Source organism: Lactuca saligna, chromosome 3 (assembly GCF_052625555.1).
Source record: "Lactuca saligna cultivar CGN05327 chromosome 3, ASM5262555v1, whole genome shotgun sequence".
Taxonomy (NCBI): Eukaryota; Viridiplantae; Streptophyta; class Magnoliopsida; order Asterales; family Asteraceae; genus Lactuca; species Lactuca saligna.
Genome location: NC_136419.1, coordinates 168,922,006 through 168,932,400, shown reverse-complemented (window position 1 = coordinate 168,932,400; position 10,395 = coordinate 168,922,006). Strand labels below are relative to the sequence as shown.

The 10,395-nt window shown below is 39.1% G+C and overlaps 1 pseudogene; it reads right to left on the bottom strand.

Moving 5' to 3' along the window:
* Window positions 1–701: 701 nt before the first annotated feature.
* Window positions 702–1,304, bottom strand: LOC145036144 (putative receptor-like protein kinase At5g39000 pseudogene; annotated as a pseudogene).
* Between the last annotated feature and the right edge of the window lie 9,091 nt (window positions 1,305–10,395).

Sequence of the window (10,395 nt, the reverse complement as noted above, 5' to 3'; positions counted from 1 at the left end):
TTTTTATTTTAGGTGATTTCTTCTCATGAATTGATATCTAGATACATATTGTTGTGTTCAAGGGAAACTGTCTGATCTCTTTTTATCCACTGCGTTGATGCTCATGTACGAAGTAATTTTATCTACAACGCTAACCTTTTTTTCATTTGGAATTGTTATGATGCGACCATTTGTCAAAGATCATATCCATATAAAGTCTAATACGTACTCAACTTCTAGTGACTAATATCACTCATATGGAAGCATCAATTAACCACTATATTGAGGATTGTGGAGTAGATGAAAGTTCGTAGAATAGAGACTAGAGGCCTTTCACGAAAAGACGTATTAAATATACAAATAAAAAAAAATTGTATATCTTACAGTGTTTTTTTCCTCTATGTAGAAGACCAACATGTGGTGTTGTGTTGTCTCATTGTTTCTCTACATAACTAGAAAACCAAAGTTTTACTTTAGATTTTATTCACCCATGTGACATGTCTCCCTAGCTTGTTCATCTGGTTGCTTATACATGGTTCATCTGCAGCATATACAAATAGAAGGAGTTTGTCTCAGTTTACACAAATAAGAACATCAAACATCCAACCAAATCCAATAGTAGATATTATAACATCAAGTCCACACAGTTCAAATCAGGAAAAAATAAAAAGGATATTCAAACTTATTTGAATTTTCCAGGCTTCCTTAAGTTGGAAAGCAATCTAAGAAATTGTAGGTCGTTGTTCCCGACTTTTATGCAAGCATTGATATGCAATAGATGACGACTTGCTTAATGATCTTGTCTTGATGTGTTTCTTAATGTTGTGATCAATAATCTTATCCAACTCGCCATTTTTGTAGCGGATTCGAGCCAAATAATGTAGGAATCGCCGCTCATCATGGTAATAGGAAACACACGCCAGCCTTCCACACAAAACTTCAAACAAAACCACACCAAACGAATAAACGTCTGACTCTTTTGTTAAAAACCATGTTCTTTCATATTGTGGGTCAGTATAACCATATGTGCCAGCAGGGTTAGTGATCACAAAGGTGTTAAGTTGATTTGCTAAACCTATTCTAGCCAAACCAAAATCGGAAAGTTTTGCATTCCAATTCTCATCCAATAACACATTCGCACTTTTCACATCGCGATGTATTATTCTATGTTTTTCAGCCACTTGGTTATGAAGATAGTCCAATGTAGAAGCAACACCAATACATATTTTAAGGAGTAGATGCCATGGTAGTCCAACCAACATGGTATTGCCACTTAAATATTTGTCAAGGCTTCCATTGATTGCGTATTCATAAACAAGGATCATCTCCTTGTTATCATAAAAAAAGCCTACTCTGAAAGCATTGTAACCTCTGTGCGAAACTCTTTGTTACCTTGAAATCTGGTGACATCTAGCCGTTTTACAACAACTAGTTGGTTTACATGATCCGCCCAGGTAAGGATTCCCTTGTAGACCCTTTTGTAATCACCCTTTCCGATGAAATTCCTTTCATTCTTGGGTACAATCTTTTATGACATGCAATGGTATTTTGAGGTCCTTTGGCTGCTTCATTGAAACAAAATCTAGAGTAATTAATATTCAACAATTCAAAACACAATAGATGGTCTCTTTAGTATTTCAATGTGTTTGGACTTGATGCTTTCCAAATTAAATCAAAATACAAAAAATTTGGTGTAATTTTTTATTTTTTATTTTTTTGAAAAATATTGTGTAGTAGAAAAGTTCTTAATTTATTAAGGTTTTTAAGTTCTCATTTGATTTTAATCATGTATGTGTGAGTATATATATATATATATATATATATATATATATATATATATATATATATATATATATATATATATATATACTCACACATACAATATTAAAATCAAATGAGAACTTAAAAACCTTATTTTTCATAAAATAAATAAATAAATAATTACACCAATTTTTTTCTATTTTGATTTAATTTGGAAAGCATAAGTCCAAACACATTGATATACTAAAGAAACCATAGTAATGAAATGAACAATGTTCATTTTCCATAGTAATGAAATGAAGAATGTTCATTCTCTTTCTATCATTTCTCTCTCATCACCCGTTCTAACAGTTGGTGAAATGTGAAAACTGAAAGTTGGTTAGATACAGCAAATCTATTCTCTACATAAAAAAATAGAAAATCATTTTCCATAGTAATAAAATGAAGAATATTCTTTTTTTTTTAATACATATACATATGCTATTGCTGTCACACCCCAAAACCTCGAACGGCGGAAACGTTCAGGGGTGGAGGAGGTCATGTATAGTATCACAACAGTGTAAAATAGTAAACAAGCAACAACATCATCCATTGCATTATAAGTAAAGTTTTAATACATATGTGTTCTTTCATTGTAATAAGACACCAAAAATATAATCAAAATAAAAGACGAGACTTGTCTGCTCCGTCTTCTCAAAACCTGGCCACCGTACATGTCTACGGATTACCTGAGAATACAAGTTATTTTGAAAGAGAGTATCAGCTTTAAAGCTGGTGAATTCATAAGTATTTAAGTGTCATTGTCTTGCTTACTAAAAGCTGTTTTAAAAAGTCATGAAAACCTTTAAATGAAAATGTTTATGTAAGTATGAAAAGCCCTAGAAAATCCCTTATTTTCTATCAGTGTGAGATGTAGTCTTCTACCAACACCCGAATGTTTTGTGATGACTATGTAGTCTTCTACCAAGACCCGAATGTTTTGTAAGTAAAATTATAGTTTTTCCTTTCCAATGACTAGTACTAAAAGTACTTAGTCTAACTCGTCGTTTATGTGAATATATCACAAAATAAAGTAAATAGGAAAATGTACTAAAGTAAGTGTTATTCCGAGGTACTCTGGGCTAACACGACATATGTAAATGTTATCCCGAGGTACTAGGGCTAACATGACATATATAACCTAATGAACATCCGAAGATTGTCCAATTGTCCTCCGTAGCAGCAGCAGGGCGGAGGAAGGGTTAGTCCCGTAATTGACTCCTAATATAAGTAATAACTGTAGGCATCCGTAGATGTTCATCACCCACTAGTGCTAACAGCTGAGTTCCGGAATGGTTAGTCCCGTACATATATCCCGAGGTACTAGGGATAGAGTCCTGTCTAGATATCCCGAGGTACTAGGGATAGGCAGGAAAATTTACACAGAAGGTACAAATAAATCTTCCTAATAACTTTAGGTACATGTATCCAAGTAAGTGAATGCAGGATAAAGTATCTAAGTAACAGTATTCATGTAATGTGTTCATGTAAGCGTATTCACGTATCATGTAAGCATATGTAAACGTACTCATGTATCATGTAATCACATGTAAATGTACTCATGTATCAGGTAATGTACTGGTATAGACTCATGAATAAACTGACTCTTGTGTGATTCCTTGTAATATGAATAATGTTTGATAACTTCAAATTATCCCTATGATAATTTACGGAAATGTAATTGGTTGATCAAGTAGCTTTATACACTCTTACTACTCAAGGGTGTGGGAAACTAAATGAAAGATGTAAACTATAACATCACTACATATATACAATATAAGTGTACATGCATAGTTTAGTTCAAGAATGTAAAATGGTTTCGTAAGACATCCAAGGGTTTCTGAACAAACATAAAAGTGACTTGATGTCATTTTGATAAACTTTTCAAAAGTAATACATTTGATAACAAAGTATTTTAAAGATAGAAAACCATTTCATGCATCACATTTTGTAGTATGTGAAATACGTTGAATGAAAACACAGTTATAAAATACATACAGATGATTTAATAACATGATGTTTTCTACTTGTATTCCCCCCCCCCCATTTAAAGCATTTAAAATCATTTAAAACATTGATTAGTGGTATGAACTCACCTGTAGATGGTGAATTGGATGAACTGGACGGTGTAGGATTGTTAGGTGTCAAGTGAGGACTTGTACACACACTACGATCCTAATGAACATATAATTACACATATATGCACTCAATTAGACTTAAATTACTAATTGATAATGTTAAGACATCCTACACCATAGTAAACACTTTATATAAGTGTTTTAAGCCCTAAGGATTGCATCTGAGCTATTGTGGGACAAGGTACTTAGGCTTAGGGTTCCAAAGGACCCCATATATGTGTTTACTCTCCATATACCATCACACATGTATTTTACAGTTGTAAATTCTTGAGTTTACGGCCGTAAACTCCCAACCATGGGGGTATTATGTGTTTTGAAGTTCCAAATGATTCATAGAATTATTCCAACTTGGTGGTTAAATTCTTGGAAGGGTTTAAGGCATAGAAACACTCCTTAAAGGATTTTACGGCCCTAGGGCCATTTCCTTTGGATTTTACGGTTGTAAACTCTCTTGGAATGTTTTTTTTGTTGTTTTCAAGCCTCATGCACAAGTGGTATAGGTTCTTGGCTTTTATTCCAACCATATGAAGAACCTTGACACACTTTGGTGCCCTTTTAATGAGTTTACGGCCCATGAACCATGTCATGGCCGTAAAATGACTTTGTAAGGTGATTTTGTTGTGTTTAAGGCCATTGATTTAATGGGAACAAGTCTAGGTAAAAGTCTAAGGCCTTAGGTGCCTTAAAAGCACCATTTTGAGCATGAACTTTGGAGTTTACGGCCTAAGATACTCTTGGGCCGTGAACTCCCAAACTTCGGTGATCCTTGCTTGATTTCATGTCCCTAATACACTCCTTTACAAGTCCAAGGAAATAGTATATCACGGGGGACAGTCTAGGCTCGGTTTCGGAAGTTTACCGCCCAAGAACACCTTGGGGAGTAAACTCCCAAAATCTAATGATTTAGCTATGTAATCTATGTTATGAACACATTTAAATCTTTCTAACACTACTAGAAAGAGTTACTCACGTTTTGGTATAAAAACCCGAAGATTCGTAAGAGAGAAAATGGCTTTTCTCTAGTTGGAAATGCGAATAATGAATGAATTTGGTTCAGAATTCTATTTATAGTCCTGAGATATTTTTGGCAGAAAATAATTTTATTCTTGAAATGACCTCTAATATAATAGAGTGATGAAATAATAGAGTTGCACTAAACCCTAGTGCATACAATCTCCTGATATATCCTGAAGTGTAAACCCTGACGTATTCAAACTTAAACTAAAAAGTCTGAAAATTAACTATGACTGTTATAACTTCTATTGAATTGATACTGTTTGTACATAATGGAAATTTCGGGTTGTCACATCATCCCCCCGTTAGAAGGAATTTCGTCCCGAAATTAGAATTTAAGCAAGTAAGAAATTACACATAACTAAGAGAACATATGAGGGTATTTCATTTTCATCAGATCCTCACGTTCCCAAGTGAATTCAGGTCCACGCTTTGCGTTCCAGCGCACCTTCGCTATCGGGATACGACTCTGTTTTGTTTGCTTGACCTCTCGGTCCATGATCTCTACTGGTTCTTCCACAAATTTGAGTCTCTCGTTGATCTCGATCTCGTCGAGTGGAATAACAAGAGTCTCGTCGGATAGACACTTTTTCAAGTTCGAGACGTGGAAGGTAGGATGTACGTTACTGAGTGCATGCGGTAGATTGAGTTTGTAAGCTACAGGGCCGATTCTCTCGAGAATCTCTAAAGGCCCTATGTATCTTGGATTGAGCTTCCCACGCTTTCCAAAGCGTATCAATCCCTTCCAGGGTGAGACCTTCAGTAGGACTCGGTCGCCCACCTAGAACTCCACTGGTTTCCTACGCTTGTCAGCGTAGCTTTTCTGTCGGTCTTTAGAGGCTTTCAATCGTTCACGAATTTGAACGATTTTCTCTATCGTTTCCCGAATGATCTCCGGACCCGTGAGAGTGCTTTCGGGAACTCGTCCCTTAGCTAACTGGGTATCACCCACTTCAGCCCAGCACAGAGGGGATCTGCACTTTCGGCCATAGAGGGCCTCGAATGGAGCTGGCTTTATGCACGTGTGATAACTGTTGTTGTAGGAAAATTCGACAAGGGGTAAATGGGTATCCCAAGCTTTTCCAAAGTCAATTACACAGGAACGCAACATATCTTCTAAGGTTTGGATAGTTCTCTCACTTTGCTCGTCGGTCTGTGGATGGTAGGATGTACTCATGTCCAACCTAGTTCCTAGGGAACTTTGTAATGACTACCAGAACCTCGAAGTGAATCCACTATCTCTGTCCGAGATGATAGATAAAGGAACACCGTGCAACCTTACAATCTCCCTAATGTAAGTTCTGCTAAGTTTCTCCATCTTGTCTGTTTCTTTGATCAGCAGGAAGTGTGCAGACTTGGTTAGTCTATCGACGATGACCCATATGGAATCAAGTACACCCGTCGTCTTGGGCAACTTGGTTATGAAGTCCATAGTGATCCGCTCCCACTTCCATTCTGGTATCTCCGGTTGCTGTAGGAGACCGGAGGGTTTCTGGTATGCGACCTTGACCTTTGCGCAAGTAAGGCATTTACTCACAAAGGTAGCAATATTTGCTTTCATGTTAGGCCACCAGTATAACTTTTTAAGATCCAGATACATCTTATCTGAACCGGGGTGGACGGAATAACGAGTGTTGTGAGCTTCCGTCATGACCAAGTCTCTGAAGCCACCGTGTTTCGGTGTCCAGATCCGATCCATGAGGTATAAGGCTCCGCCACCCTTGACTTCCAAGTTCTTATCCATCCCTCTAAGGGATTCACCTGCCACGTTTTCAGGTTTCAAAGCGTCGAGCTGAGCCTCCTTAATTTGCGTGGACAAGTGTGAATGGATAGTTAGAGTCAAAGATTTGACTCTACGACCAGTATATGCTTTCCGACTCAGGGCGTCGACTACTACATTGGCTTTACCTGTATGAAAACAAATTTCGCATTCGTAATCACTAAGTAGCTCTACCCACCATCGTTGTCTCATGTTGAGCTCCTTATGGTCGAAGATGTGTTGTAGACTCTTGTGGTCTGTAAAGATCGTGCTTTTTGTACCATACAGGTAATGTCACCAGATCTTTAGAGTAAACACAACTGCTCCTAGCTCAAGATCGTGGGTGGTGTAGTTAACCTCATGTGTCTTCAGCTGTCTCGAGGCATAGGCTATGACCTTACCTCGCTGCATCAGAACGCATCCGAGTCATTGATTGGATGCATCGCAATAGACAATGAAGTCCTCTATCCCCTTGGGTAGGGATAGTATCGGGGCGGTGCACACGGCTCGTTTGAGCGTTTGGAATGCTCTTTCCTGTTTTTCTTCCCAGTCAAAGGCCACGCCTTTTTGGGTCAGGGTTGTAAGAGGTTTTGCAATGCTGGAGAAGTTCTGAATGAACCTATGATAATAGCCAGCCAGACCTAGAAATTGACGAATTTCTATAGGTGTCTTCGGTGCTGACCAGTTCTCAATGGCCTTGATTTTGGAAGGGTCCACGTGTATTCCCTCTTCGCTAACAACATGGCCCAAAAATTCGACTCGCCTAATCCAAAATTCGCACTTTGAGAACTTCGCGTAGAGCTTCTCCGCTCGCAATGTTTCTAAGATTCTACGGAGATGTTGACTATGCTCCTCCTTACTTCGAGAGTAGGTAAGTATGTCATCAATGAATACGATGACGAACTGATCCATGTAACGACGACACACCCTATTCATCAGATCCATGAATAGTGCGAGCGCGTTAGTTAATCCGAACGGCATCACTACAAACTCATAGTGCCCATAACGAGTTCGGAAGGCTGTTTTGGGAACATCCTCCTCTAACACTTGTAGTTGGTGATATTCGGATCGCAGATCTATCTTCGAGAAGTAGTTGGCTCCTTGAAGTTGATCAAATAAATCGTCAATGCGGAGCAAGGGATAACGATTTTTAATGGTAAGTTTGTTGAGTTCTCTATAGTCGATGCACATGAGAAACGATCCATCTTTCTTCTTAACGAACAAGACCGGTGCTCCCCATGGTGAGAAGCTTGGTTGAATGAATCCCTTCTTGAGAAGTTCGTTAAGTTGACTGGAAAGTTCCTGCATCTCGGCCGGTGCCAGACGATAAGGAGATTTGGCTACTGGGGTAGCTCCTGGCACTAAGTCGATTCTGAACTCGACTTGGCGTTGCGGTGGTAAACCGGGAAGTTCTTCTGGGAAGATGTCGGGTAAGTCGCATACTTCTGGGATGTTCTGGATGTCTTTCAGTTCTTGACTCGTATCGACGACATGTGCGAGGAATGCATGATATTCCTTTCGCAAGCACTTATGGGCTTGAATACATGAAATGATGCGAAGACTCGTACTAGGTTTGTCGCCGTAGATAACTAACGTTTCGTTGTTAGGAAGGTTAAGACGAACTGTTTTTTCAAAGCACATGATGTCGGCGCGAAGAAGACTCAACCAATCCATACCGATGATAACATCGAAACATTTGATTTGGACTGGCATGAGATCTATCTTGAAAGTATGGCCATCTAAAGTTAAAGTACAACCTACGTATATGCAGTTAGTACTCTCCGTTTTCCCGTTAGCCATTTCTACCGTGAATGAATTATCTAATGCACATGTTTTTTGTTTAAGCAGGTGTGCAAATTTGAGGCTTACAAAACTTTTCTCTGCTCCATTGTCGAAAAGTATGCAACCATATGAGTTATCAAGGAGAAACGTACCAGTAACTATCGTAGGATCAGCTACCGCTTCCTCGTGGCCTAGGGCAATAACTCTTCCTACTCCGCCAGCCATCCCCGCTTTAGGGAAGTTCCTCTTGTAATGACCCACCTCGCCACAACCGTAGCAAGTTTGGCCCATACCGGCATTATGAACCTGGGCGGCTTGAGCCGTTGAAACCTTGCAGTAACGGGCGGTGTGCCCCTTCCTGTTGCAGTTAGAGCAGAACATCTCCTTGCAAGGCCCGTGGTGGTGGAAGCTGCATTTGTTGCACTTCGGAAGATATCCAACATAAGTTTTTGCTGGTAAGGGGTTCGTAGGGACAACAGGAGTCACTATGGCAGCATTGATCACCACAAGTTGTTGTTTATTGGAGGATCCTTGCGAAGCCCCTCTTTTCCTCTTATTCCACCCCTTCTTGTCTTGGTCGGGGTTGGACTTTTGTGGTACGGGTGTAGGGATTGTTGGGTTCTGAGGTTTCCTATGATCTATGAGAGATTGTGCCAGTTCCTTGGCACTATCAAAAGTGATAGGCTTGGAGGCTAGCACACTTGACTGGATCTGGGGCGATAGTCCCCAGATATACCTCTCTATCTTCTTGCTCTCGAGAGCAACCATATCAAGGCATAAGTTTTCCAGATAACATAACCTATTAGTGTAGGTCGTGATGTCGGATCCAACCATTTGTAGACCCCAAAATTCCTGCTCGAGCTTTTGTACTTCGCCTCGAGGGCACTACTCTTTCATCAGCATGTCTTTCAACTTTTCCCAACTAATGGAATACGCCACCACTAGAGTCAGATACTTAACATGGCCGTCCCACCATGTTAATGCTCTGTCAGAGCAAGTACAAGTTGCGAACTTGTGACAACCCGATATTTCGAGGCAATATGATGGAACACCAGTCAAATATAGATAAAAATTAAACTTTCCTAGACTCTTATTTGGGTTAAATAAAGCAGTAGGGATCGTTTCAAGGTTTTCATACATATAGAGAACCCTAAAATGTGAGTTATAACGAAGAAGTTATGGTCAATCGAAGATTCTTGGCAAAACCGGCAATACTGATAAACGTAAAACGCGAAGTTTCAATACAATAAGTTTTTTTGCCTTAGGTATCTAAATGAAAGTTTTAGATATCATCAAACCATAAACGTACATAAAAAGAACGTCCAAATCTGACTTCATATGAGGAAGTTGTGAGTTTTCTAAGTTATAGATATAACAGTAGACAGCTAAAAACTCGAAATAGAGATCTAGAGACTTTTAGCCGACACAATCTAAATGAGAATCGAAAGGCTCAACAATACTAGCGCAACGGTAAAATGTATGATGAAAACGGACGTCGGATGAAGAAGTTATGGAACTTTAACGGTCTTTTCCTGTCCCGACCTATTAAAAATATAATATTAAAAATAAAATCAAAACTAGCCGACGGAGTCTAAAAGAAAGTTGTAGATCGTAGTCTCACCTTCGCGCGGATATAAAGAATGTTGAAAACGGAGTTCGTATGAGAAAGATATGAATTTTTGAAGTTTGCTAATTAATTAAAATATAAATTTAATTAAGGCCCGATATTATCCGAAGAACGAGTCAGTGGTCCGATCCCCCGTACGCCCAGCGTACTCGGATGCTAGGCTCCGGTTCGTCCACGTCACCTCGATGCTTCGACCGAGGATGCGGTCATCCGTGATGTCTCGTACGCCCCGCGTACCGAGGTCCTCCAGCCCTTATATAAAGGGTGCAAGGGTGCCGACATTATTTGCTAATTTC